This window comes from Eurosta solidaginis, chromosome 2 (genome assembly GCF_040869045.1).
Source record: "Eurosta solidaginis isolate ZX-2024a chromosome 2, ASM4086904v1, whole genome shotgun sequence".
Taxonomy (NCBI): Eukaryota; Metazoa; Arthropoda; class Insecta; order Diptera; family Tephritidae; genus Eurosta; species Eurosta solidaginis.
The window spans coordinates 36,541,110-36,551,958 of NC_090320.1; the positions used below are offsets into that span (position 1 = coordinate 36,541,110).

At 35.1% G+C, this 10,849-nt stretch overlaps 1 long non-coding RNA gene across 1 annotated transcript in view; it reads right to left on the minus strand.

Annotated features, from left to right (window-relative positions):
• The window catches only part of LOC137239548 (uncharacterized), a 98,154-nt gene extending 88,873 nt beyond the window's left edge, over nt 1–9,281 (minus strand). Inside the window, exon 1 of the long non-coding RNA XR_010949418.1 lies at nt 8,793–9,281. This is a non-coding gene — a long non-coding RNA (uncharacterized lncRNA). The remainder of the gene's footprint in view (nt 1–8,792) is intronic.
• Between the last annotated feature and the right edge of the window lie 1,568 nt (nt 9,282–10,849).

Genomic DNA, 10,849 nt, shown 5'->3' on the forward strand with positions numbered 1-10,849 from the left:
TGCTAATTTTTCAAAAATGGATGCCGCTGCTTGGCCTTTTGCACACAACAGCGACATCTGCCTATCACAACTCATGTGTACAAAAATATTACGAGCTCTGCTTTAGAAGTCTTCCAATGATCCGGAGCATTGCCGTGAGAATTGAGCGTGATACGGAGCTAGAAAACTCACTGGATGATGGCTAATTTTTCTAATGTTTCGGTTGCACAAAATCTGTTACTATGACTTCTGTGTCAGAAAAATTTGCAGCTGCTTCTCTATTAGAAAGCCAACTGATGTAAGCTTTCGATTTTATTAAGTATTTCAAGCAGATATAAGATGGTGTGGTAAATATCGATGTTCCCGGAGTCACACAAACTATCGGCTGTGCAGATGGTATTGTGGTCGTGGCAATGGCAATGGCGCTGTAGGAAGAATAAAGAAATGGCTGACGATAATGGTGCTGGAAGTGGATATCAATTAGACAGAAGTTATGCTCGTCAGGTCAAGGCCCACCGTGGATGGATTAGTCCAAATAACGGGAGTCTAATAAAAATTGCAGTTTGAACAGGGCTGGAACGGAGAGAGAGGGGTGTTCGAGGCGTTGGTTACGTTACAAGTAGGACATATATGTCGGGGTTGATTCAGGATAGGTAAGAGTTTAATCTGTAACATTATCCAGACCGAAGTTGAGATAGAGTGACGCATGTCTCCCTCCACGGCAAGTTTAGGGTATTTGAGGTCCGATGCGTTTCAGTGGCTCTCTAAGTACCTGTCGTGCTTTTTTTCTTCGTACGTCTGAGTTCTCAGGTGCCTTATTTTCTAATAATGCTTGCGGAGTTTTAAGTCCCTGTAAGGCGACGCCTCGTCAATCACATGCCTGTTGGGATGCCCATATATCTGGGTATACAGCAGAAACTATTTTCTCAGCATTTCATTTCTCTCCTTTATGGATATTACTCTCGGCTCACTGTGTAAATGGTATGCTGAGGACATAAGAAGGCAACTCGTAACAATTCCGAAATCGGTGTTTTTACAGGCTTGCAGTTTCTTCCAGTTGGGTATTCGATAGATTCACTTGTTTTTAAACTAGCTTGAACAAAGAGTCAATCTTTGCACTTCTGCTTCATTATGGAACAATACATTGTAAAGGAGGTAAATGGAAAAGGATAAAAAAATTAAATAGCCATTAAAAGTCAGAGCAAAATAAAATGGCTCAGACTTATTACATTCTCCATTCAATTGCAGCACAATAAAAAAAATGGTTCAAGTTAAATGTAATTTCCTCAGACGCACACATATACAGAGGCATGTCTGCACCTACAGCATTTTCTTGTGCACTGCACGAATATACAACACTGAAATACAACACCACACCAAACGCGCACTCGCTTCTCAATGCTGGTGTTAACGTCAAATGCAGTTTAAACGAATGCGTCTGGCGAGAATGTGTGTGCCGGAAGCACAATAATGAAAGCACAAAAGATTGCCACGCGAGATGCTTTTTGTTGTTGTTTTTTTGTTTTTTGACCTAGCGTATATGCGTGCTCTGAATTAACGCGGGTGTGAGCTTACTTAACAGTGCCCTTTTTGTTGTTTTTTTTTATTCAGTTCCACGAAAATCTGGTGAAGCGTAAAACTTACGCATTGTAATTCAAACTTCAGAAAACTTCAATGCGTTTACATGGCATGCAACGGCTCTTAAATACAAATTCTTACTTAGTATGACTAAAGTTTTCTTAGTTTAACTTTGCTTTGGTAGTTTATGTACAGCGTTTGTCCCATCCGCAGCAACCTCTTTAGTGCAGCGAGTTTAACACCTTTGTGCATATTTTACAGCGGCAACTGTGTTTTATGTCATTGGTCTTTTTATGACATAGTGCTCTTGAAAACTATTCAGTGACGGTCTTTGTGACATTTGTGCGCATGTTGGGTGGTCGGGATGTTTGAGGATGAGCAAGGAAATGTAGTAGAGTAGGGGTATAAAGCGCACATGTTCATGATGGTATGTGCAGTTTTTTGTAGAGACTTTTTTATAGTTTTTATACCTTTCCTGGAAATGAAATGGTATATTAAGATTGTCGCGAATCTCAATATTATTTGTAAGTCCTTAAAAGAGAAGAAATAGACCCATCAATAAGTATACCGTATAGATCAGGTTGACAATCTGGTCTGGCTTAGCCAACTACGTCTATCATGCTTGAGATTTCTTTTTTGAGATATCTTGCTGAAATTTTGTCAGCGGGTATATTTTGGTGTCGGATTAGACATTTTTAGAAAACGACTGGATCGGATCACTATAATTTGGCTTTAAGAAAGATAGAAAACTGCGGATTATTCCATTGGAAAGAGCGCTATATTTCCTATAAGAATCACTTAAAAAGTGAAGAGCGTTATTTTCGCACAATAGGCTCGTTTCATGATTCCAGGTCACATATATATATATAGCATATAAACAACCGATTGTTCTGATAAGAATCTTTTCGTAGTTTCTTCCCGATTTTAATAGCGAACAGCTTAAAATTTCACCAAGTGCTTTCATATATAGCACATATTGTTGTCTGGGATAATCGTATAGGTCGGTCGTATATAAAGCACATATCCCATACAAACCGATTTTTCAGATAAGAAGCTTTTCGTCATATCGGTTCATTTTAGCAGCTAAAAGCTTCAAACTTCATGAAATACTTACGTATACGTCATATATTGTGTGGATAAGTGATTCAGGGTCATATGTAGGTATTTCATACAGACCACAAGAAACGTGAAGTTTTGTATCCTCACACTGACTACCGATGTATTTTTTGTTTCCCGTCCTATTTGTATATGTGTGATTGATTGCGCAAGATATGTAACTAAAGATCTACATGTACAGCTTTTCATTGCTTACAATAAAAGGAATTACAAATCTTACAAATAAAGCAAGTAATATAGGAATATTGACTATAAACTAACATCTGATCATAATCATGAAATAGCGTTTAACCACCTAGGCGGGCTTTCCGTTGCCTAGGTAGCTACGCTGGTCCCTGCTTAGCGATTTTAAACGCGAATTAGGAGTTTTTGTTTAATGTTCCTGTTTTGTTTTGCAAATTCTCTCCGTTTTGACAAATTTTGAGGAACTTCGAGGCTTCTCATTTTTTACCATTGAAAAGGCGAATAAGAAGCAATCTTTGAATTTTTAAACATTGATTTGTGTGGCCTAGAGCTCGGAAAATCATTAATAAATTTAAAATAATGTTTTCGTTTACTCAGCTTTTACGCATTTTTTACTAATTTCTATTCTATTTTTTAAATTATTTTCTTATTTAACTTTTTAATCTTTTTGTTTGTTTTCTTATTTAGTTAACTTTTTTGAACTTTTATATTTTTATATCATATTTTATATTTTTTGTAATTCTTTTGAATTTTTTATAAATTTGGTTTTTCTACCAATAAAATTTTGATTATATTAAAAAATAAATTTTTTTAGTTTTGACATATTTCAGCTATATTGTTAAATTTGTATATATACATTTTTGTTTTTCTGAATATTTTTTTTTTTTTGTTAATTTCTTAACTTTGACAAGTTTTAGACTTATTTTACGTTTTCTATTATATTTCTAATTTTTTATTTTTTATTTAAATTTTTGGTATTAAGTAAATTTAAAAATTTTATAATCGCAATTTCGTAATTTTTTTTTCATTTTTAAATTTTGAAAAACTTTCGTCTGGTTTTAAGTTTTTTAACTATATTTTTTGGATTATTTTAAATTTTATTTGCATTTTTGATTCTTTTCATTTAATTTATTTCCAGGCAACTAATTTTTGCACAATTGTTAATTTAAAATTTTATTTTGCTTGCTGTTGATTTTTCAGCTTTGACAAATTTTCAAGTTCTACGCTTTTTGATTTGATAATATCTAAATTTGTTTACTTAGATAATTCGTAGTTTTCATGAATTTTACTTTCATTTTATTGAAATAATTTGATTTTTTGTTTATTAAATTTTTTATCTTGGTTTTCAATTTAGTTTTTTACTTTTTTATTTATTAGAATTTTTTATATTTCGGTATATTTTTTCACAGTTAGATAAAAGTTTCCTTATATGAAATTTTTTACTGCTTTTAATTTTAATATTAGGAACATTTACAAAAAGATTACTAAAAGAATGTGGAAATATTTGAATAACCAAGCCCAAAAAAAAAATCGTTTTCGCACGCCGCCGCCGAATGTCAAAAGTGTCGGCGCGGCGGCGGCAGCGTTCGGCGCGTTACTATATTTTCTACTCTTTTAAGACTTTCTAGGCCATTTAATGTTCATCTCGAAAATTTGTCCGATATTGTCGAAAGGGCTATCAAGGGATGCACATCACTGCCAGTTATAAAAATCCAATTGCGAAATTTAGCACTTTCTAACCTTTCAAAGGTTATTTGAGAAAACAGGCGATTTCAGTGCCAGCTTAAGACGGATTTCGTATCACCGAATTCACCAAGTTATTAAAACAAAGCTCTTAAAGAAAAGTTATATAATAAATTTAAATGCTCACTTCGCATAATTTTTTCAAAAAATTAATAAAGTACAATGAATTTAAATAAAATGTCCCAAGTCGAACATATTTTCAAATTGTCCTCAGGTTGTTAAAAAAGTAAGTTACGCGGAAAAGGTGCCGAATTTTATATCCCTATTGGCTGAAAGAATAAGCGAAGTCAGTAATGCAAAATCCTTTAGCAGGCTCCAGTGGTTTAAATTCTCCTTTGAAATGATTCTCAGCTCACACTTAAGTGGCATATATCTTCAACACGTATGAGAAGGGTTTGAAAAATCACTTTATTTGCTTAACTATAAAATAGCGTCTGAAATCTTAATTTTGATTTTCACACTTCATCATTCAACACCCAAGTCTCCCGGTTTGACATTTCCTAAATTTGGCGGCCCTCTCCGCAACTAGTCCCTTGGAGGGAATCACATTGATTATAGCCTATCAACCAAGTTCAAGTATAACCTACACGTTACGTTACTGCTCCTGTTACATATGTGAATACGTAGGCACATATATTTTTCAGGTGAGGCTTTGTCCTTCGCAAGAACACTCAAAGGGTTGAAGCAAAAGCTTTCTTAAAGCAGTCGACCAAATTACCGGGTGTTCTACTACCCTAACGTAGGGGATAGGCGAACTTGAATGACAACTGAAGGCGGTCATCCATAATGAGCTCTTATATCATAAGGGCGGAAACGGAGACTATTGAGGTCAAGGTATCGAACACAAACGTCTGCATTTCTAAGCTTTTATCCACGGTCCTTGTAAAGTTTAAATTATATAGATGCGTCAAGGATTATACGATTTTCACCCATGAGTTACGTAATGATATCCACTTAGACTGCTTATGATTTCGAGGGCGGCATCCTTCACCGAATAGTTACTCCCTAACGTTTCAAGATGTTTTTTTTTGCTGTGTAACTCGGAAGCATAGCGTGACAAAAACATCCATCAGAATGTCTTCGGAGTTACACCTAGAGCTTCGAGGAATTGTGACGTCGACGAAGGTATGGGTGCGAAGTCGCAGTCCTATGGCTTCTGTGCTGGCATATGGTATAAGGGCCAGGATACGTGGTAGCGACTGGTGGTAGGGATTGCTACTGTTCGCACGTCGGGAATTGTAGCTCTTAAAAACACCCTTTAGCATGATCAACAATAAGCCAGCATTGACGCTAAGCGTTAAAACTGTGCCACGAGAGTCATGAGTATTAGTAGATAATTGATAGCAACCGTAAGTCGCCTTTGTGCGTGACCAGCATGTAGCCATACATGATTTAAAGAAATCGTGGCGACGTCGGGTATTAGAGTTAGCCCAGAATATCTCCTTCGGTGAACCTACGCTACAAAAGTGTGACCATTTTAAGTATTTCTCCCTCTCTCCGCAAAGAGCTACTCCCGAAATTTTTTGAACGATCCACGAGATTTTGAGGCAAACATCGCGGATCTTTCCGAAATGGCCGAAACGTTGACCTCCTTAAATACATATAAACAAAACCTTTCTAAATATTATTTTTTTTTAATTTTCGCTTTGCAAGACTGCCAGATACTCATCCGCAAGTTAATGATATTGTTGTAGATCGTTAAAAATACTATTGATGTCAGCAGTATGTTTCCATATTCATTAGTTTTGGACAATATGATTCTCTAAAATCCAGCCTTTCAATTCAATTTACGCCGATCAATTTATCGGCGGCGGCGGCATAGGCTCTATAGGCTTCGATAGTATTACTTTGTTTATGTACTTTAGAATACTTTAATTTTTATTTTTAAATATTTGAATATTTGTATTGGTTATTGTAAAAAGCTTTGTTATCCAAACATTTTTTAGCTTTCTTTTTAATTATTATTATTATTTTTTTAATATTTGCGAGTTTTCTTTCCACATTTTTTAAATTTTACCTCTTCTACCTGCTCATATATATTTACAAGAACTTTTAAATTATCGGCCTTAGATCTCTTCGGAGGTTATCGCGCCTTACTTTATTTATTTTATTTTAAATTATGTGTTTGTTATTCAAAAAATAAAATTTTTTTTTTTTGATTTTGTTTTTCGTTCAAAATTTTTTAAGCGTAATCTTTTTAGTTTTTAATTTGGTTTTCGTTAATTAAAATGTTTCAGTTTTTTATTTTGTCTTTGTTATTTACATTATTTCCGTTTGTTCTAGGTTAGGTTAGGTTGAACTGGCCGGTCCATGAGGACCTCACATAGACTGATTGAGTCCGTAGTGTTACCAGTAGTTTATTTTAACGACCAAACTGAAAATACCCTATCAAAACCAGGACCTATGTTATAAAATAACTCCGTCCTCTTGGCAAATACTAGCTTCCTAGGACTTAAGCCACTTGCTGCTTCTAGATCTGATAGCTGTATCACTCCTAATAGCTGGAGTCTTAGCCTGGCAAGTGCAGGGCACGAGCACAGAACGTGCTCGATCGTTTCCTCCTCCAACCCGTACTTCCTACATCTGCTATCACTGACCAAGCCTAATTTAAAGGCATGTGACACCAGAAGGCAGTGTCCAGTCAGAATACCCGTCATGAGTATACAGTCCGCTCTTTTTAATGATGGAAGCAACTGTGTTAGTCTAAGGTTCTAAAACCTACACATAATCTTCGACAATTTACAGCCCCGCGCTTGAACCCACGCCTTTCCCGCTTGGCCGATCATGTGTACCTCTCGCCTTCGCATAATCTCGCCCAATCTAAATGGGACGTCTATGGAGCAAGCTTCAAGGGATGCGCCCATTTTAGCTAGTTCGCCCGCTTTTTCATCCCCATCTATTTGTTCTAATTTTGTTTTCTAACTTTATATACATTCAATTTTTGATTTTGAAGAAATATTGGAAAAGTTTTAAAATAAGTATTTTAGAGATAATTTTTATTTTGTCTTTAATATTTAAATGTCTTAAAAATTTTAAATTTGGTCTTATTTTATATATTTCGAAACTCGTTTCATCTTTGTTGAATGTGATTATTGTTATAATTTTTATTTATTTACATTTTTATTATTATTAAAATTTTTTTTCACTTTTTTTTAATTTAACTGCTGTTCAAACAACTTCGAGATTACTTTATATTGTTTTTCTTGTTATAATTATGGCTTTTTGGTAAAATATTTTACATATTTTTTTTATCTTTGTGTCCAAAATTGTTTTCGGCTTCTTTTTGAATATGGCTTTTGTAGTTAAATCTTTTTTCGGAATTTGTTTCTTTATATTCTTCTTCTTATCCAAATTTTTTCGATAATTTTTTTTATTTTTTCCCCTCTTATGGGTATATTTCTTTCTTTTTTTTAATTGTGTGTTCGTCATTCAAATTTTTTTTCGGAATGTTAATTTGCAATATTGTCGGTGAGAGCTCAAGTACCTTGCAATAATTTTTTTAATTATATAATATTGGCTGTAATATTTTCTTTTAATTTTGGGGATAAAGAACTGTAATTTAACTAATTAGTTAGAGGCCGCAGTGGTGTGATGGTAGCGTGCTCCGCCTACCACACCGAAGATCAAGGGCTCACGCGCCGTGGAAAACAACATCAAAGTTTTAGAAACAAGGTTTTTCAATTAGAAGACAATTTTTCTGAGCGGGGTCGCCCCTCGGCGGCGTTTGCCAAGTACTCTGCCATGAAAATATCTCAGTGAAAACTTAAATGCCGTTCGTAGTCGCCACAAAACCAGTAGGTCCCGTGCCGCTAATTTGTAGAAAAAATTTAAAATGAACACGACGCAAGTTGGAAGAGAAGCTCGGCCTAAAATCTCTTCGGAGGTTATCGCACCTTACATTTATTATTTATTTCAATTAGCAGGCCGGCAAACAAAAAGATATGTAAACATTTAGACATAGACTTTGATGATAAGGAAAAGATGGACGAGCTGGCAAGGCTTAAAGTTTGCCTATTCGGTAGATCCAATTTTGTGTTCGTATACTCTGCTTGCCAGATTAAGACTCCAGCTACTACGAGCAACATTATTTCAAAATATAAAGCAGTAAATTGAGTGCGTCAAGTCAAGTGTTTTCGAAAAGTACATGGTAACTTTCTATAATAGGTTATGGTTTCTGATAGGAGCTTTAAGCTGGATCAAACAAACTTCTAATAATATTAAAAATTTGTCAATCTATTTGTGGTCCTCAAGGGCCACCAACCAACACAACCTAACTATACCTAGTACCATAACATATAACTTTTGAAGAAAAAAAGAAGTATATGCTTATCTTTCTTTATATTCTTACACAAAATATTAGGAGTGACTACAAAAGCGCAAACTTTTATTCATGTAAATAAATTTCTACTCACCGTGAGAACTAGAACAGTCTGTTTCAACAAAGCCGTTTACTTCAAAAAAAACTTTGTGAGGCCTGCAGTAACCACACGCTTTTTTAATGTAAATCCAACAACACTAAAATTCTTATACACAATGCCCCTTAAGTTAGTTAGGCTCACATACAGTAATAGTGAATCCAATTTTTAGCGCACAACAAAACAGTGAATATAATCAACAAGAACAATAAAACCGCAACACATAAATTTTCAAAGTGTCACTCAAAATGATTGTAAAATACACAAAAATACATGAACACTGTTTCTCGCTTTAAGCTGTCATACAAAGCGCCCATCTAAAGCTCACCAATGAACTTGAGTGGCGAGTTCAAAGTCAGCACAGCATATGAAACAATCAATAATGAGTATGTAATTCAAAGCAAACGCAAGTTAGTATGCAGCATGCAACATTACACATACACACAAACGAATATTATATGTAAATCAATGCGCTGACTTTTGCTGTCAAATTTTTACTTTAAATATACAGAAAACACTTTTCGTAAAATTATTATTTACATTTATGAAAAAATTAAGTTCGATGCCTAAGTCTTTCGTTTAAAATGAGAAATCTATAAATGTATTACACTTTTTGAAGTATTCGTGTTACAAAGACCGTATTTGTTTATTCATTCATTAAATATGCGTTTCGAGATATGTAATACACAAAAATAAGAAGAAGAGATGCGTTTTGTGTTACTAACGCGCACGCAGTCGCAAGAGAACTGAATATCAATGCGCCAGTCAAAGGAAATCACAACTGAAGAAATTTGTTGCCGCTGCTGCTGCTGCTGCCACAAAATCAAGTTTATTGTAAATACGGCAACAAGCAAGATAGCAAGAAGGTAAAAGCAAATATTAATAGCAAGAAAAAGAAGTGAAAAGCAAAGCAAATCAAGAAAGTTATAAAGCGATCTTAGCTAAGCAAAGGGAACAAGATATGAGTAGTGAACAAGTAAGAAGAAGCATACAACAAATAATTGATGAGTATCACCTAAAGCAGCAACAGCATAAAGCAATGACTCAAGAAGAACGATAGCACGCAAAGAAAAGAAAAATAAGTCAAATAAGAAATGTTAACTAGAATTCATAAAAGCCGCAAAGCAGTCTAAGAAGCAAACAAAAGAATATATTAATAAAGCCAATACGACAACGACCACCTTTCGAGCCCAGTATGTGTGCTGCAGATGAGAAGAAGAGTGAAATAAAGTAGAATATGCGATTAACTATTTATATCACATAATTGTGTTGGATGTTCGTATTAAAGACACCTTTGCCGTAGCACGCTGTGTTGATACTTTAGTGTGATGTGCTTAAGATCGGTGTGGCAGGCATTGAACCTGCATAACTTTTGTTGGCATGCTTGGTAAAACTTCAATAGAAGACGACTTAGTGTTGTGCGTTGAGTGAATAATGTTTAAAGAACAAAAAGAACAAATATGTTTTGGCTGCAAGAGAGTTAGTTTAAAGAGAGGCTTGAGAAAAGCAGTAATACTAAATTTAAGAGAAATTAAAAGAGAGCTGCAAAGGCACAAGTGATGGGAGGCTATTAATAAAGCATTTAGCTGTGGTACAAGGGCTTTTGTGGCGGCCACCGTGGTGTGATGGTAGCGTGCTCCGCCTACCACACCGTATGCTCTGGGTTCGCACCCCGGGCAAAGCAACATCAAAATTTTAGAAATAAGGTTTTTAAATTAGAAGAAAATTTTTCTAAGCGGGGTCGCCCCTCGGCAGTGTTTGGCAAGCGCTCCGGGTGTATTTCTGCCATGAAAAGCTCTCAGTGAAAACTCATCTGCCTTGCAGATGCCGTTCGGAGTCGACATAAAACATGTAGGTCCCGTCCGGCCAATTTGTAGGGAAAATGAAGAGGAGCACGACGCAAATTGGAAGAGAAGCTCGGCCTTAGATCTCTTCGGAGGTTATCGCGCCTTACATTTATTATTTTTTATTTTATTTTACAAGGGCTTTTGTCGCTAGAATAGTTTTTTTTAATATTTATTATCGATTTTTGCATGAGAATTGAAGAAATTGAT